This window comes from Paroedura picta, chromosome 3 (genome assembly GCF_049243985.1).
Source record: "Paroedura picta isolate Pp20150507F chromosome 3, Ppicta_v3.0, whole genome shotgun sequence".
Lineage (NCBI taxonomy): Eukaryota > Metazoa > Chordata > Lepidosauria > Squamata > Gekkonidae > Paroedura > Paroedura picta.
Window position 1 is genome coordinate 32,170,121 of NC_135371.1, and position 9,697 is coordinate 32,179,817.

Sequence of the window (9,697 nt, forward strand, 5' to 3'; positions counted from 1 at the left end):
TGGAGGAGGCCAGTGCATTCCCCAGAGAACCCAGCATTCCCCAGAGAACATCTTGGCTCAGCTCCACTGCCTCGGAGCTCGCCAAGGCGGCGTGAAGAGGCCAGCGCCATGGCATTGCAAGCAGGGGCGGCAGCACATGCATGCATGCCACCATCACTCCTGCTGTAGGGGTCATAGTATGTGAGCGGTTGAGAACTACTGGTCTAGAGGCTACAAAACATCCATTCACCCACAAATACTGTCCTTACACATAGCAGCAGAAGAAGCAAAATAGAAAGAAATCCTCCTTGCTGTATCAGCATAGTTTCAAGCAGCCTGAGAGAAGAAATCTGAGATTACCCAGCAATAATCATCAATATGGGGGATGGGGGATGGGTGAAGAATGGTCCAGTTTGATAGTTTACTCTCTACCAAGATTAGTTTTATGTGGTTGACTGCAAATATATGATTCCCTGTCTGCAGTTTCTATCATAAAATGGTTCATCTTTGAGTAACAGCATCCAGATTCCCTTTTGGTAGGATGAAAGGCTCTGATGATAACACTTCAAAGTTAATTATAACACTGGTATATTTATCTTGGATTTGGAAGAACATGAGACTTGTTATATAAGCATATTTGAGTCTGTGATGTACAAGTAAGTGGTTAATTCTTAACTTGGTCTGAGAACTTTGGGGGCCATTTCGCATGGCTTCAAAATAGCACAATGGTTGCTAATTGGAAACGCTACTAATTTGCCATAACCCACGACGTCGTAGACAATCTGCAACAATCCTGAAACCGACCCGCAAAAAGTGCTTCGTTGTGGCGCTTTCAGGGGAATCCAGAAAAGTGGATTCACCCTCCGGATAGCGATACACTCCTGCAACCAATCTGCAACAGTAGCGCTAAAGACCTGTGCGTTACCATTGTTGCTGGTTCTTCAAAGTCCCTCCCCCTGGCTCTCTCCTCCAAACTTCCGGCGAAGCGATCGCCATTTTTTTTTCTCCGAGCGAGCGGGGATAAACGCACCAGTGAGCCTCTTTCTGTTTAGAGGCTTCCCTGGCTTCAGTCCTTCACCTTTAGTCACTAAGCACAAACCACTTAAAAGCCCGTTTGCTGAAATAAAGTCCCTTTATTTTTTACACATAAATTCAGCCGAAAATCGGGCCCGTGAGAAGGGGGGGGGAATTTTTTTTTATCACTCGAGGCAGCGTGCAAACGATCATACAATCAAACGACAGCTCACATTAGGCAGCTGGATGGGTCTCTCCGTAGCAACGAATCTACATAGATTCGTTGCTATGGGTCTGTTTTTTTTTTTTTTTAAACCTTTCTTAAAGGGAAAGGGGCTGTTTGGGAGCATGCTAACGGCTGCCCATTGGCTGCTTGACGGCCAGGGGCGGGACGAGCTTGGCAATAGCGCTTCCTTTCTAGCGATTTCTGCCGAGACCGGAAGCCTGTGGGAAACGCTAAAAAACGCAACTGATTCCACTACAAAGGCAGGTATGCATAACGACGAATTCCACTATTTTAAATGGCGATTTTTCATTCCGCAAACAATTTGCAACAAAGATCCCTGTGCGAAAAGGCCCTGGGTATCAGGGAATTCAAATGGATGTCTTCAGTTGAGAAAGTCAGGGTTGGCAGTTAAAAACTGCGAATTGACTTGGAAAGAAGGCTAGGAGTCTGGGAAAGAAAGAACCTGTTAGAGAAGTTGGAAGCTTAGCTCATCCCTAACAAATCTGAGGGAAATAGCTCTTAAAAGATGAGGGTGATTCATAATAAGGAAGGAAATTTCAATTTGCTCGAATTCACCAACTGTGATATCTGTTAGATCAAGAAATGTATGCCAGTTAATGCAAGAAAAATTGCCAAGAAATCTCTCTCCTCAAGTTTTAAAGACCTGGCTGAATAACAGGAACAGACACTTGTTCATGAAAAATTATTTGGCATTTATTTGTATACAGAGTTACCTGTTATCTGTTCACCTCATAAATCTTAAACCTGATTCCAATCTAACATTTCCCCTTAAACTTAAAGAAAACAGTTTTGTTATTTTTGACCTACCACCAACCTCTCGAGTGGCATGTTCAAAACAGGACATAAGAAGGATTTTAATTTCTCCTCTCAGTTCCCTAGACTGGGTCAGCATATATTTACATATATTCGAGTGTCTGGGTTTGAACAGCCAGGAAAACAAAGAAGAAAGGAAAAAAGGGCTGCTCAGCAAAGGAAATCCTATGAAGGAGGGTGAAATTGTCATAGAGGTATTCATGGGAAATGCTTGACTTTTATCTTACGCACAGTTTATGTTAATTAAGTGGCTGACATCAAAACACTAAACATCTTAAATAACAATAAATAAATAGGTATAAATTTTTGCTTCTTAATTTAAAAATCTTCAGAATCAGTATGTCGGGCATTTCTTTGTATAATATATGTCTTCCCGGGGGTCCTTACAGGATATAAGGAAGACAATTGTACAGTTCTGGTCCTTAAGTAGATCAGCTTTCCAAAGGATGAAGTATTACCAAAAATATGAAGAGGAATAAACACAATAAATGGGGATAAGATAATTTGATGCTACAGAATTCTTAATTCCCCTCCACACCTGACAAAAGCATTGCAGATAAACCATTCACCTATTCACAAAGGATTATTTAGCCACTTCCTTGAGGAATAATTAAGAAACTAATAATTTAAGCCCACATCTAGCCAAGCATGGGTTATTTTAATATAAAGCTTCAACTGCAGTGTCAGGGTTCTGTGAGGTTTACCATCCAAATCAGCAATAAAGTTTGACAGCACCATCCATCAATTCTATTGGGCCAGTTTAACTGGGAGATCATATTTCTCCTAGTCCTGATGTATCCCTACTATTTGATAATAGCAGTGTGTGTGTAGGGGGGGGGGCTGTTCTTGATTATGCTTCATTTTGAATAATTAGTTTGTTGAAATGCTACTGAAAAAATGAGAATGGTAGTATTAATTCATATGGCACGGTATCCAAAATAGAGCCCCATTGGTTCAAGAAGATTCCAATGTGAAATAAATGCACATATTGCTAAAATAACATTTGCAAGGCGTATCCTGCCACCATCCAGAATGATCATTCAGAGAAGTTGCAGAGGAGCTCCTCCAAAAGCGAATTCAGCCTTCTCTCACATAGTCAATACACAGACACTCTAATACAGGGGTAGTCAAACTGCGGCCCTCCAGATGTCCATGGACTACAATTCCCAGGAGCCCCTGCCAGCGAATGCTGGCAGGGGGCTCCTGGGAATTGTAGTCCATGGACATCTGGAGGGCCGCAGTTTGACTACCCCTGCTCTAATAGATGAATGCTTTGGATTTTGGGATGCTGCCAGAAAGCCTATCCTAGACTATTGTTGATAAAGAGTTTAATGGAATCTTGACTGGAATGTTGATTGTGCAGGAGAAACATGCTCCGCCATCCCTCTGTACTAGAGGAACCTCTTCAGTTGCTAATCCATTCCCCTCCCCCCCACTTCCCGGAGAAGCCAGCAGCTCTCATCTATACAACTGCTTGAAGAATAACATGTAAAAAGTACCAGCCTGGATTATACCAAACAGCCATCTGACCCAATGTTCTGATTCCAACAATAAACTATCCGATGTCTCTGGATATCTCATAAGCAGAGTATGAATGAAAAATCCATCCTTTGTTGCCAGTCTTCAGCAGTTACTCATAGGAGTACCTCGGAGCATGGAATTGCACGACTGCTGTCAGGACTGCATACCCGTCCAAACATGCCATTAGTTTAAGGTGACCAGATTGTCCCACTTTTGGAGGGACATCTGGGGGCACCTGGCAAATTATACCTATGTTGAAATAAAAATATATATATTACAATTCTATTTTTGCATTCTATGCATTCTATGAAACTTTTTGTTGCTCCATATAGACCAAATTTTAATCAAGAACCCCCCTGGTCAATGGTGTCCTGCTTTTGTTGTTGTTGTTGTTAGGTGCGAAGTCGTGTCCGACCCATCGCGACCCCATGGACAATGATCCTCCAGGCCTAATGATCCTCCAGTCCTGCTTTACCAATGTTGAAATCTGGTCACCTTACATTAGTTGTGTCTGCTGTGGTGCAGGAGGGACCATTTGGCAGTAAAAGGAGCAATAAATGACTAGCAAGAACTTAACAGTCCAGCTCTAAATGAACTAAAGTTTAATTAAAATATTGTTAAATTCTTGCTGCTTTTCCAAATGGATGTTCTTGGAAAAGGACGGAGCTACAGGGTTGTTTTGTATGCATGAGAGAGTGAGCATGCTGGAGACTCATTTTATCTTTATATCAATAGAACCTTTGTGAGGCAAGCAGACTCCCCCAAACAGGCAACACAATTGCTGATTCTCTGTCATATTCCCAGAAATCATTTGAGTGGATCTTTATTGCCCACCGCCTACTTCCAGCCCAACTAAACCATCCAAAAAGCTTTCAGTTGTATGCCTTGTTGTGTATGCGGACATGAAAAAGACTTTGCAGGATGTAGAGCTTGAGGCAGGAGGCTAGAATCCTGGGTCCTTACTTGGGATTTGCTGGCTCCAGACTATTAACTCTGTGTTTTAACACTAGAAGTTTGTATATATGCTAGCTACAATTTCTTTTAATATATATAACTGTACTATTGACTCACATTTTAATACCAGTTATACCATTTGGGAGGGTGGTACAGAAATTTAATCAATGTTCTATATTGTTATATATAATTTTAACATCTAATTTACCTTTGATTTTTGTAATTTTGGTCATGCAATTTTCTCCAGAATGCTGAAAAACCATCAAAGGAACTCCAATTTTTGCATCAAACTGGGTGAGTCACCCAAATTCCTTGCCAGTCTGTCTTGAAACATTCATAATGAGCCCTCCTACCAGGAGGAGGGGTCAACCTAATCTAAAGTGACCAGATTCTAACATTGGTAAAGTGGGACACCATTGACCTAATCCCCAAATCTCAGTTGCCTTGGCTGTCTCAGCCTTACAAGGGAAATGCTGAATGGCTTGTCACTCTAGTATTCTGGACAGACTGGCTATTACACTCAGGGGTAGAATGGCCATTCAACTTAAAGAGAAAATTTCTAGTAGACCATTGGAGGGCCACCAGCAGCCGTGGCCAAGCAGAGTCAAATCAAAAGAACTTTATAGCCCCCAAATCCCCCCAGTCACTATTACAATAATCAATGTTGCAATGGAGGAGAGGCTCATATTAAAATCTGAAGTGGAGATGATTGCTTGTATCATAAAATGGGCCTTTGTTTTGAGTGCAAATGCTATGTAAAAGCCATGCCTGAGAATACTAACATTGGTGAAATCACTGTTCAAATGTCAGTCAGGACATCCAGAAGAATGAGATAGAACAATCCTAAAGATTGCAGGGCTGCTTTTACAGCAAGTTTTTTGCCTATTGCAGCTACCTTACTTACAGTTAGAATCATGGAAGGGACTGCCAGAGTCATCTAGTCCAACCTCCTCTCACATAGTGAGAGCCAGTTTGGTGTAGTGGTTAGGAGTGCAAACTTCTAATCTGGCATGCCGGGTTTGATTCTGCACTCCCCCACATGCAGCCAGCTGGGTGACCTTGGGCTCGCCACGGCACTGATAAAACTGTTCTGACCGAGCAGTGATATCAGAGCTCTCTCAGCCTCACCCACCTCACAGGGTGTCTGTTGTGGGGAGAGGAATGGGAAGGCGACTGTAAGCCGCTTTGAGCCTCCTTCGGGTAGGGAAAAGCAGCATATAAGAACCAACTCTTCTTCGTCTTCTTCTCCTGTAGAATGCATGAAGTTCACAACTACCTGCACACCACAATGACCCCAATCTCATGCCCAGATGATGCCCTGCTCCCAAGAAAAAAAAGAAAGAATCACTGGCCAGTCTGGCCAGGAAGAAATTTGCCTTCTGATTTCAAAGTGCAATTGGAATTTCCCTGGACATGCAAGAAAGGGCCACAAGAGCCCTTACTTGCATGAAATTGAGTTTGTTATTGGGTTTTGAGTGTGTATGTTTTCATATTTCCACATGATGTCTTTCACTATTCATGTACAGTCCACTCATAGCTTTCTTCTTCCACAAAAATCTGTTTTACATCATACCTGCACAAAACTGGTGTTTCCCAGGCAGGGTAATAACAGCATAAGCAGTTTCTTGTGTCTTAAAGGGGAGGAAAGCATAATTGTAGGACTTCAATTAAGTGCTAGTCAATTACTCTTTTTGTTGTTAATGATGACCAGCAATTCCTTGTAACACTTGCAAGAATTAGCGAACCACCCACACCTCAGCCTGTGTTTTAGATGGGGGGGGGGAGGAATGCATTATTTCTATGCTGCTTTACCCATGCTCCTCACAGCTAAAAAGAAAGTAAGGTATATATCAGGTATGAAAGGGAAACCACAGCTAACAATGGAAAGAAAATGAGTTGCCTTCTGACATCTACAGTTGTGAGGGCAATTTCACACAGTCACATCTGCAAAAAAAATCCTGTGCTCTCCATGTGAAAACATTCTAGCTCAGATGTCTGCATGAAGAGCTAGTTTTCCACTTACAGAGAATTATCATGGCCATTCCGCCCAGGGGAAAAAAAGCCTTAAGGGGATGGCAAACCAACCTGTATTGAGTCTGCCAAGAAAACGGTACAGGGAATCGCCCCAAGGGTCATACATGACTTGGTGCTTGCACAGGGGATACCTTTACGCCAGCGCAATGACATAAGTCTAAAAAAAACCCTGCCTCCTGGAATTCCTCACCTGCTGGCTCCTCTGCTGCTGTTTTGCACTTCCTGGCATTCTGCACGCCTGCTTGTGATTGTGGAAGTGGGGAATGCACCAGACAGGCTCCTCTCTTCCACCTGTCAATCAAGACAGGCGGCCAATCACCTTTCTCACTCTTTTAAAGGGACCGCGATGCCTGTTTTTTTTTTTAATGAGACTTATTCGTTTAAACACATATATGTTTATTCATGGATGCATAGGACTCCTTTATTGCAATCCTTCTAACAATCTGAAGCCTTGAAGCTTTAAAAATATCTAGAGGGGTGATTTTTTTTTTTTTTTGGTGGGGAAGAGGCATGCTTTATGGGAAACTGGTGGGGAAAAGTTTATTTTGTGCTCTGCCTGGGCGATTGTGTGTCTATTCGTTGCTCCAGGAAGTTGTTTTTTTTTAAAAAAAGAAAGCCCCATTCCGGGTTAAGAGAGAGGGAGGCAGGCCCAAGGGCAGGCATTAGAGCTGGAAATCTCACTACTTCAGCCACTTTGGTAACGCATGTGTCTTGTGCGAGTGTCTTGCTGGCTCTTGTGGCGTCTTGTGGCGCAGAGTGGTAAGGCAGCCGTCTGAAAGCTTTGCCCATAAGGCTGGGAGTTCAATCCCAGCAGCCGGCTCAAGGTTGACTCAGCCTTCCATCCTTCCGAGGTCGGTAAAATGAATACCCAGCTTGCTGGGGGTAAACGGTAATGACTGGGGAAGGCACTGGCAAACCACCCCGTCTGCCATGAAAACGCTAGAGGGCGTCACCCCAAGAGTCAGACATGACTCAGTGCTTGCACAGGGGATACCTTTACCTTTACCTTATTTGCTGGCTGCTGTCATCCTGCTAGCACTACATGGCAGGGGTAATCCAGTTCTCTGGATTCCCATGCAAGTACTTTAAAATGATATTGTTCCCAGTTTTCAGATGTAATGCTGGATGTTTACAACGTTGTGCAAAATGCCAAAAATATGGCATTTGCAAAGGGTAAGACTCTCACTTTATTAATCAGGTGCAAAATGGCCCCATATGTTAAAAACTCAAAGAAGTAGTGCCTCTGCTATAGGCTGAGTTGGAAGAAAGCATATTTTGCAGCTACATTCATTTGTTTCTCACTAGGTCCACAAGGGTCAGATGAACCCCTCTGAAAGTGGGGGATATCATTTCCTTCAAGAGCTCTGCCTTCCCCACTAGTATTACTTATGTCTTTCCAGGGTTTAGTTGCAATGTATTTACTCTTTGCCATTTAACCACAGCAATCTGGTAGCAATCTCTACCGCATCACATATATTGATGACAGCCAGCCCTTAATGTTTTGGCTTAAGGACTTTGCATAGAGACTGAAGAGTATGTCGGGGCCCACTGGATAGGACATACATTGATGATAACTAACAAAACTCCCTCTGTTCCATAGCTGGGCCTGAAATCAGACTGGGAAAGGTCCACATATCAACATCACTGATAGTATACAATGCCACTCAGGAGTCATCTTGCCAGTAAGATCTGGCAGGTTGTCATGGTAATTGTAACCCATGGACTTCTTTAGAGCCACAGATTGGCTATCCCTGGTAAGAAAAAACAAAGCTAATTCAAAATCTGCATTACTAGGCATGTGTACAAATAGATTTCAGTTTCTTGCAGCCTTCTAAAGTCCTCAAAGGAGGTAATTTCTTGTTGCCTACCTTTGTCTGTAATGCTTCTTTATTGCCTACAAAAGGAAATCTGATTTTTGAACTGTGTTTCTGGATATGCTATGCATTTGTAGATTGTTTCTAATCACTGGGTAATCTTTGAACTGATCATCTGGTTAAGCCCTTAGAAGACATAGTGATTACTCCACAATCAAACAAGATTTTCCCAGGCCACATCAAAAGTAAGAATAGAAAAGGTTGGTAGTAGTGGATGAAAGACATTCCACTGGAAGCAAATCACCATGTTACATACTGCAATAGGTAGCCCCAGTGTGGTACTTGTGGGCATTGTGACATCTGCCACCTTTTCTGATGCGTGCCTATTGTTTTTAGAAAGCTGGTGAGGGTTTTTGCCTAGATAGGCTTCTGATTGATCATTGGAGACCTTGTAGACTAGGCACATCTTTTAAAAGTTGCTCTGGCAGGAGCTGCTGCCATCACACAAGCATATTTACGGTATGACTGAAAGTAAACTGTGTCTATACAAGAACATATTTTTAAACAAAAGTTATCCTGTTGCATTTATTTACATCCCACCTGTCTCCCCAATGCAGGTCCAAATAAGCTTGCATCACTCTCCTCTGGTCTCATCCTCTCAACAACCGTGTAGGTAGGTGGGGTGAGAGAATGTGACTGGCCTAAATTCACCCAGTGAGCTTCCATGGCACAAGTAGGGATCTTTAATAATCTGATGCTCTTAAATACTACACCATGCCGGAGCTTTGGCATAGAATATTGAGGAGTTACTATGGAGTTATGCAAAACTAGGGATGGGCACAAACCTACACTTTCTGGTTCGGATTGGGCTTTGGGGCAGCCCCCAAATCAAGCCTCAAATTGAAATTTACCCCAACTGAGCCTTTCTCCTGGCCATGGCTTCCATGGCCTGGAGAAGGAGGATTGTCTGGGAAGGTAGCCATTTAACCATTGTTTGGTAGTCATTTAACCTGACCATTTTGCTTTTCCTTCAAATTGGGGAGTAGAGCAAAACAAACTTGTATAATGGCTTATAGCCATTTAAATCTAAGAGTTGGACAGATCCGTCAAGCTTCCAAGTGAGTGGAAGTGAAACTGAGTAGTGAAATGGCTGGCAACCATTCAGCCTAACAGCAGGGTAGGTGTGCCTGCTTGCTGTTACACTGAAATGTCTGTGAGCCAATTCAACAGTCTGGTTTGTTTGACCCTGCTTGGTAGAGAAACAAATGGGTTAAATGGCTCACTGATGGGTGGGCATGCCTTGCTCAGCTGTTAGGTTTAA